Source organism: Rhinoderma darwinii, chromosome 2, assembly GCF_050947455.1.
Source record: "Rhinoderma darwinii isolate aRhiDar2 chromosome 2, aRhiDar2.hap1, whole genome shotgun sequence".
NCBI lineage: Eukaryota > Metazoa > Chordata > Amphibia > Anura > Rhinodermatidae > Rhinoderma > Rhinoderma darwinii.
In genome coordinates this window covers 109,889,242-109,895,556 of record NC_134688.1, presented here as the reverse complement: position 1 = coordinate 109,895,556, position 6,315 = coordinate 109,889,242, and positions in this window count along the sequence as shown.

Genomic DNA, 6,315 nt, shown 5'->3' with positions numbered 1-6,315 from the left:
ATCATAACCCCTTGTCTGCGAATTGTCACCACTGCTTCTTTTATGATTTTTGTAAATGCCCTTGGAGCATTTGAAATACCAAAGAGTAGGGCTTTAAATTGAAAATGCAGTATTTGAGCTGGAGCTATAACAAACTTAAGAGGAGTGATGAATGGGGACGTGGTAATATGCGTCCTTTAGGTCTACGGTGCACATGAATGCCCCTTGACTTATTAGTAGATGCTACTGATTCCATCTTGAATCTTCTGTAAATGATCCATCTGTTCAGATAATTCACATTTATTATGAGTCTGTATGTACCATTTGGCTTTTTGATTAGGAAAAGAGAGAAGTAATGACATTCTCCCAACAGGGACTGAGGGACTGGTGTCTGGTGTCAAAACCCCCATCTGAAGAAAATCCTGTACATTCTCCTACATCATCTTTTTTTAGGAAGGCCGATGGTTGAGTGGAGAGGAAGGGCTGAAAATTGTATTCTGTATCCATTCTTGATTATGTCTAAGAGCCAATTGTTCTGAGTGACGTCTAGGGCCGGCATTAGGATAGATGGTGCCCCATGCAAAATTTTCTTTCAGTGCCCCACCACATCATAAAAAAAATGCCCCATAAAAAAGTATAATGCCCCCCCACAGTATAATGCCCTTTTATAGTGCCCCACACAGTATAATGCCCCCTTTAGTGCCCCTCACAGTCTAATGTTCCCTTCATGGCCCTCACACAGTATAATGCCCCCTTAGTAACCCCCACATAGTATAATGTCCCCCCTCCCCTGGTTGCCACACACAGCCCCCACTTGTACATAGTGTCCCCCTGTAGATTGTGCCATACAGCTCCCCACCTCCCCCTTGTAAACAGTGCCATATACCCCCCAAATCCCCCTTGTAGACAGTGCCCCCCAAACAAGTAAAACAAAAAAATTATACTCACTTAGGCGCCGTTCCCGCGACGAACGGAGCTGCTCCTCCATGCTCATGGGATGCTTGCGTAGGCTGGCGTGATCCAGTGACCTCATTACATCGGACTATGCAGGGATCCTGTCCCTGAGCCTGATAGGCTACAGGCCATTCGGCCTGTAGCCTGAGTAAATGGCAGAGCAGGGAGATACCTCCCTGCTGTCATAGGATTCAATGGTATCTGCATCCTAAGTATGCAGATACTGTTGAATGCAGCGTCGCTACCACTGTAGCAGCCATAGCGGCACCACATGCCTGGTGGCGCCCCCAGCAGCCGCTATGGCTGCTGCAGTGGTAGTTACACCACTGAGCAGAGAAAGCCTGCCCAGAAAGGCAGCTGCAGAGTCGCCGGGCCCGGGCGCATTACAAACACAAGCAGGGGAAGGGACCAGCGATTGCACAGGTTGCCCACCCCAAAGGCCGGCCCTGGTGACATAGTTCCACTGATGATAGAATCTCAACAGCCTTCCCCCGACTCTGGCGTCATTGCTTAGTTTCAGATTTATTGAAGTTGTTGTTTGGGTTAACGAGGAAACCCCTACTCTTCCCACCTTTGGGGTAACTCCAACGACCTGTTTTCCCTTTCCCTGCGACAAAAAAGAGTACCCCTTCTTAATGGGTCTTTCCTCTGGAAACCCTTTTTTCCTATCTGCCGCCTTTTCTAAGATTGTATCCGAATATGGTCCAAAAACATATCTGCCCAGGAAAGGAATATTGCAAAGTTTGTTTTTAAAACAGGTGACCCCTTTCTGCCAGTAGCTTAACCAGAGAGGAGTTCTTGCGGTGCTGGCAATAGCAGTTTCTTTGGCAGCAAATCTAATACATTCTGCGAAAGCGTCCACTAGGAAACCTGTTGCCGATCTTAAAAGAGGAATGGTTTAGACAAGTTGATCTCTAGTTTTCACTTTCAGATGGTTTTCTAGCTCGCATATCTGGATATAAAGAGTCCTGGCTAATAAGGTGGCAGCAATATTTGACTTCATATTAATTATGGCCGCATCCTAGGCCTTTTTCAAAAGGCAATCCAACTACCTATCCATGGGATCAATGAGTGGAGCTAAATCTTCGAAAGGTAGGGTCTGTTTGACCACCTTCGCCATTTGTATACATATCTTTGGAAAATCGTCCCAAACTTTTGTCACATCTTCAAACAGTAGCCTTACTTCTCACAAGAAAACTTTTTTCAGGCTCTATCCACTCGTCATTTATTAACACTTTTAAAGTTTCATTAATGGGAAAGACACGCTTACTCTTTGCTTTTAAACCCCCAAACATTTGTCTTGGATAGGTTTTCTGTTTTTTTTTATGTCTTCACCAATCATAGTACTTCTGACTGACTGCTTTAAGTAAAACATCCATATCCTCTCAAGTAAAATAATATTTCCTGTCCTCTTCCTGATCACCCTCCAGCAATAAAGATACTAATTCCTCCATATCTTCATGGTCTTTATAAGAGCAAGAAGCCCCCTAATCCTCCAAATCAGGAGTCCCGTCCTGAATCTTTGCCTTTTACCAAGGTGGAGAAACACTGGGGTTTAACAATTGTAATGACGATAAGGAGAATTGGACCTCTTTTCAAATCATAGATCCTCAAAATAAGAAGATTGTTCAGCTTTAAAAACTTTAGCAATGCAGAATGAGCAAATTTTTTTTTAATAAGATTGCGCTAACATTTTGGAACAAATAGCGCAATTTCTTGGAAGAGAGAGGAGAGAGAGACTGAGACTACATGTATAATAAATAATAAATCCTATATACAGGGCATACATACTGCATCAACGAGCAAACTATATATCCTCCCTTGTAACGCGACTGTACTCCCAATACATATTTAACCAAACAAAGAAAGGACCATGGACTCTATAAGTCAAACAATATAAATATATAATCTTTTTATTACACAACAATATTATACTGGTTACAAATATACGTTTCTAAAAATGAATCACAAATAAAAGCATGGCCGCCAAACAAGAGTCAGATATTCAACAAAAGGAGTCATGTGAATATGAACTTGGCTATAAATAAAGTGTTCTGCTGTTTCAGAATAAGTAGGAAGGATATCTATAACATACATTGAAATTGGAGTTGTGACAGGACCAATAAAAAGTGTTATATCCAAAGTATTGCTCATACATGTGAAAAAATGCTAAATATAATTATTGTATATTGAGCAACAAGAACAGCGAATAGTAGATAAAGTACTAACCCATGTGGCTGAGACTCAAAGAATGGCGACGGGCCCCAACGCGTTTCAGCTTCCGCCTTCGTCCGGGGGTGGCACCTACAAGTATATCCTTCCTATTTATCTAGCATAGAGACCAATCAAAAGCCGATTGACCAGGTGAAAGTAATAGACCACATATTTACCTCAATCAGTTGTTGGCGTCATGGCCGCGTTTGTCGATAGACAAACATCACATGGTGTGGGCATCATGTGATACGCGATGAGTACGCCGCGTGATGCTGTCACAGCGACGTCCTTCATCACGCGCACATCAAGATGCCGACTCGTAGTGAGTTGCTAGGGACGACAGCGCATGCGCACTTGATTGAGGTATGTTAGTGATGAATCCACCGAATACGATATGTATATAAAGGAAAGAATTCCTCAACATTTAATGAAAATTACATATTCCCTATTTTTAAGTAAAAATTTTTTATGTTTGACACAAGGGAAAATCCTTTTGATATGCAACACAGAACGTTTAAAAGAGATATATAATAAATAATATTGGACATATTACTTTGTATTAAACAAAAGTTTTTATATATATGGTACACAAAAATTATAATGATAAATAGACATGGAATATTCCATCTTCACATAAAATATACTGTGCATAAAGGGGGTATATATATATATATATATATATATATATATATATATATATATCTTATGTGTATATGTGACATTGTGGATAAATAAAAGTAAAGAAATATTGTATATTCCGAAAAAATATTCCGAAAAAAAAATATATGCATGCATATGCACGTGCCATTCATACACATATGAAATATGAAAAACACATGATAGTGCGTGTGTGTGCAAAGTAATTATAAAATTAAATGCATACTATCTAGTGATAAACAATTAATATTATACAATATATATGTACACTGATCATATGCATATATAGTCATGTGAAAAAACCTATATATTTATTAGAAAAGGTATATAACAAATTAAGTGCCAACATTAAGAATACATAGAAGTACATTTTAGTGACTAAAGTGCAATAGTGCAACAAATTCATAAAATGTAAAAATTGTTCATTAAAAATCTGTGCATTTCATTATTTTCCGCTGCCATATATGAACTACTATAGGGATTAGCGAACACGTAATTGACAAAGCTTTCTTTATATATACAAATCAATATATCACATCATTTACATATAATTTGGTTTCTTTCATTGCAAAAATTGACGCATCTCTGAGTGTCGATGGTGTTTCATACACGTCTATATCTGATACACTAGGAGGAAAGAAAAACATATATTAAAACATATATTAAAATCACAAAAACATTGCTACATTACAAAGTTACATTTTTTTTAGAAACTTATATTTGTAACCAGTATAATATTGTTGTGTAATAAAAAGATTATATGTTTATATTGTTTGACTTATAGACTCCATGGTCCTTTCTTTGTATGTATAATAAATAACAGATTGTGCCACCCTTCTTAGGGGGGGGCTCAAAGAAAGTCAGGCAGGAGACCTCGGGTTCGTCTAACTAGGACCCCATCAAATCTGTGCCCGGGATATACATCATAAGCTAGGACAGCCGAGCAGCTTGCTTCACCTCCTTACACAGACCTCAGATCAGTCAGCGCATGGCAGACTTTTACCTTCCTCCCCGCTAATGATTCGGTCTCCACGTGTGACGTCATTTCACCCGGCACTATTTCCGGTCGAAAATATCACTGCGTATGACTCCATGCAGGATGAAGTCACTGCTGGAGGAAACTCCGTGGACCATTGAGCAGCCGCAAACAGATCTTTGCCCCCGTCTAGCGTTAGTCTCACGGGACCGCAGGCGGACAAAAGACACAGGGGGCAGAAGGCATTAGTGCACGCTCCCTGTGATGGAATGGCCAGGAGGAGTTACACTGATCACAAGCCACCATAATAGTAGTAAGATTAAATTATTTCTTCACCCTCCCCCCATGAAGGGAGAGGAACTCTCTATCCTGACCTCTGTAGGTACAGGAAACACCAGTGGGAGGCGGAGGGTGGTCCTTTTAACCTTTCTGTTCCTACAGCGGTCAAGGGGTCATCATCCAGGTGTGCCGTGGGGGACGAAATGGAAAGTACTGTCTATTAGAATTTTGTAGAACTTTTCATTACACAATAAATAAGGTTTGTTGAAACCGTAATTCGCCTTTAACCCGTTAGTGACCGGCCCATCGTGTTTCTACGTCGGTCACTAACGGGCCTTATTCCGATGCCATAGACTTTTTACGTCGCGGCATCGGAATAAGTAAACAGAGCAGGGAGCTGTCAGATCTCCCTGCTCTCAGCTGCTAGAGGCAGCTGAGGGCTGGGAGCGTCCCTGCTCTGCCGGGTGAGATCGATATTAGTATCGATCTCACACGTTTAACCCCTCAGATGCGGTGCTCAATAGCGAGCACCGCATCTGAGTGGTTTTGGAGAGAGGGACGGAGCTTCCTCTCTCCCCCACCGATACGATCGCCGAGTGTCTGTGTCTCTAATGGCAGCCGGGGGTCTAATAAAGGCCCCCAGGCTGCCTAGAGTGAATGCCTGCTAGATCATGCCGCAGGCATGACCTAGCAGATACCTGTCCGTGTTAAACGGCCAGGCAGTAATACACTGCAATACAAAAGTATTGCAGTGTATTATAAATGCGATCGCAGTGGGACTAGTAAAAAAGTGAAAAAAAAGTTTAATAAAGTTAATTTAAAAAAAAATGTGAAAAAAATGAAAAACACAGCTTTTCCCCTTACAAAATGCTTTACTATTAAAAAAACAAAATAAAGTTGAAAAGTTACACATATTTGGTATCGCCGTGTCCGTAACGACCCCGACTATAAATCTATTACATTATTTAACCCGCACGGTGAACGCCGTAAAAAAAATAATAAAAAACTATGGAAAAATTGCTGTTTTCTGTGAATACTGACTTTAAAAAAATGTAATAAAAAGTGATCAAAAAGTCGCATCTACTCCAAAATGGTACCAATAAAAACTACAAGTCGCCCCGCAAAAAAAAAGCCCTCATACAACCGCATCGGCGAAAAAATAAAAACGTTACGGCTCTTCAAATATGGAGACACAAAAACAAATCATTTTGAAAAAAAAGCGTTTTACTGTGTAAAAGTAGTAAAACATACAAAAA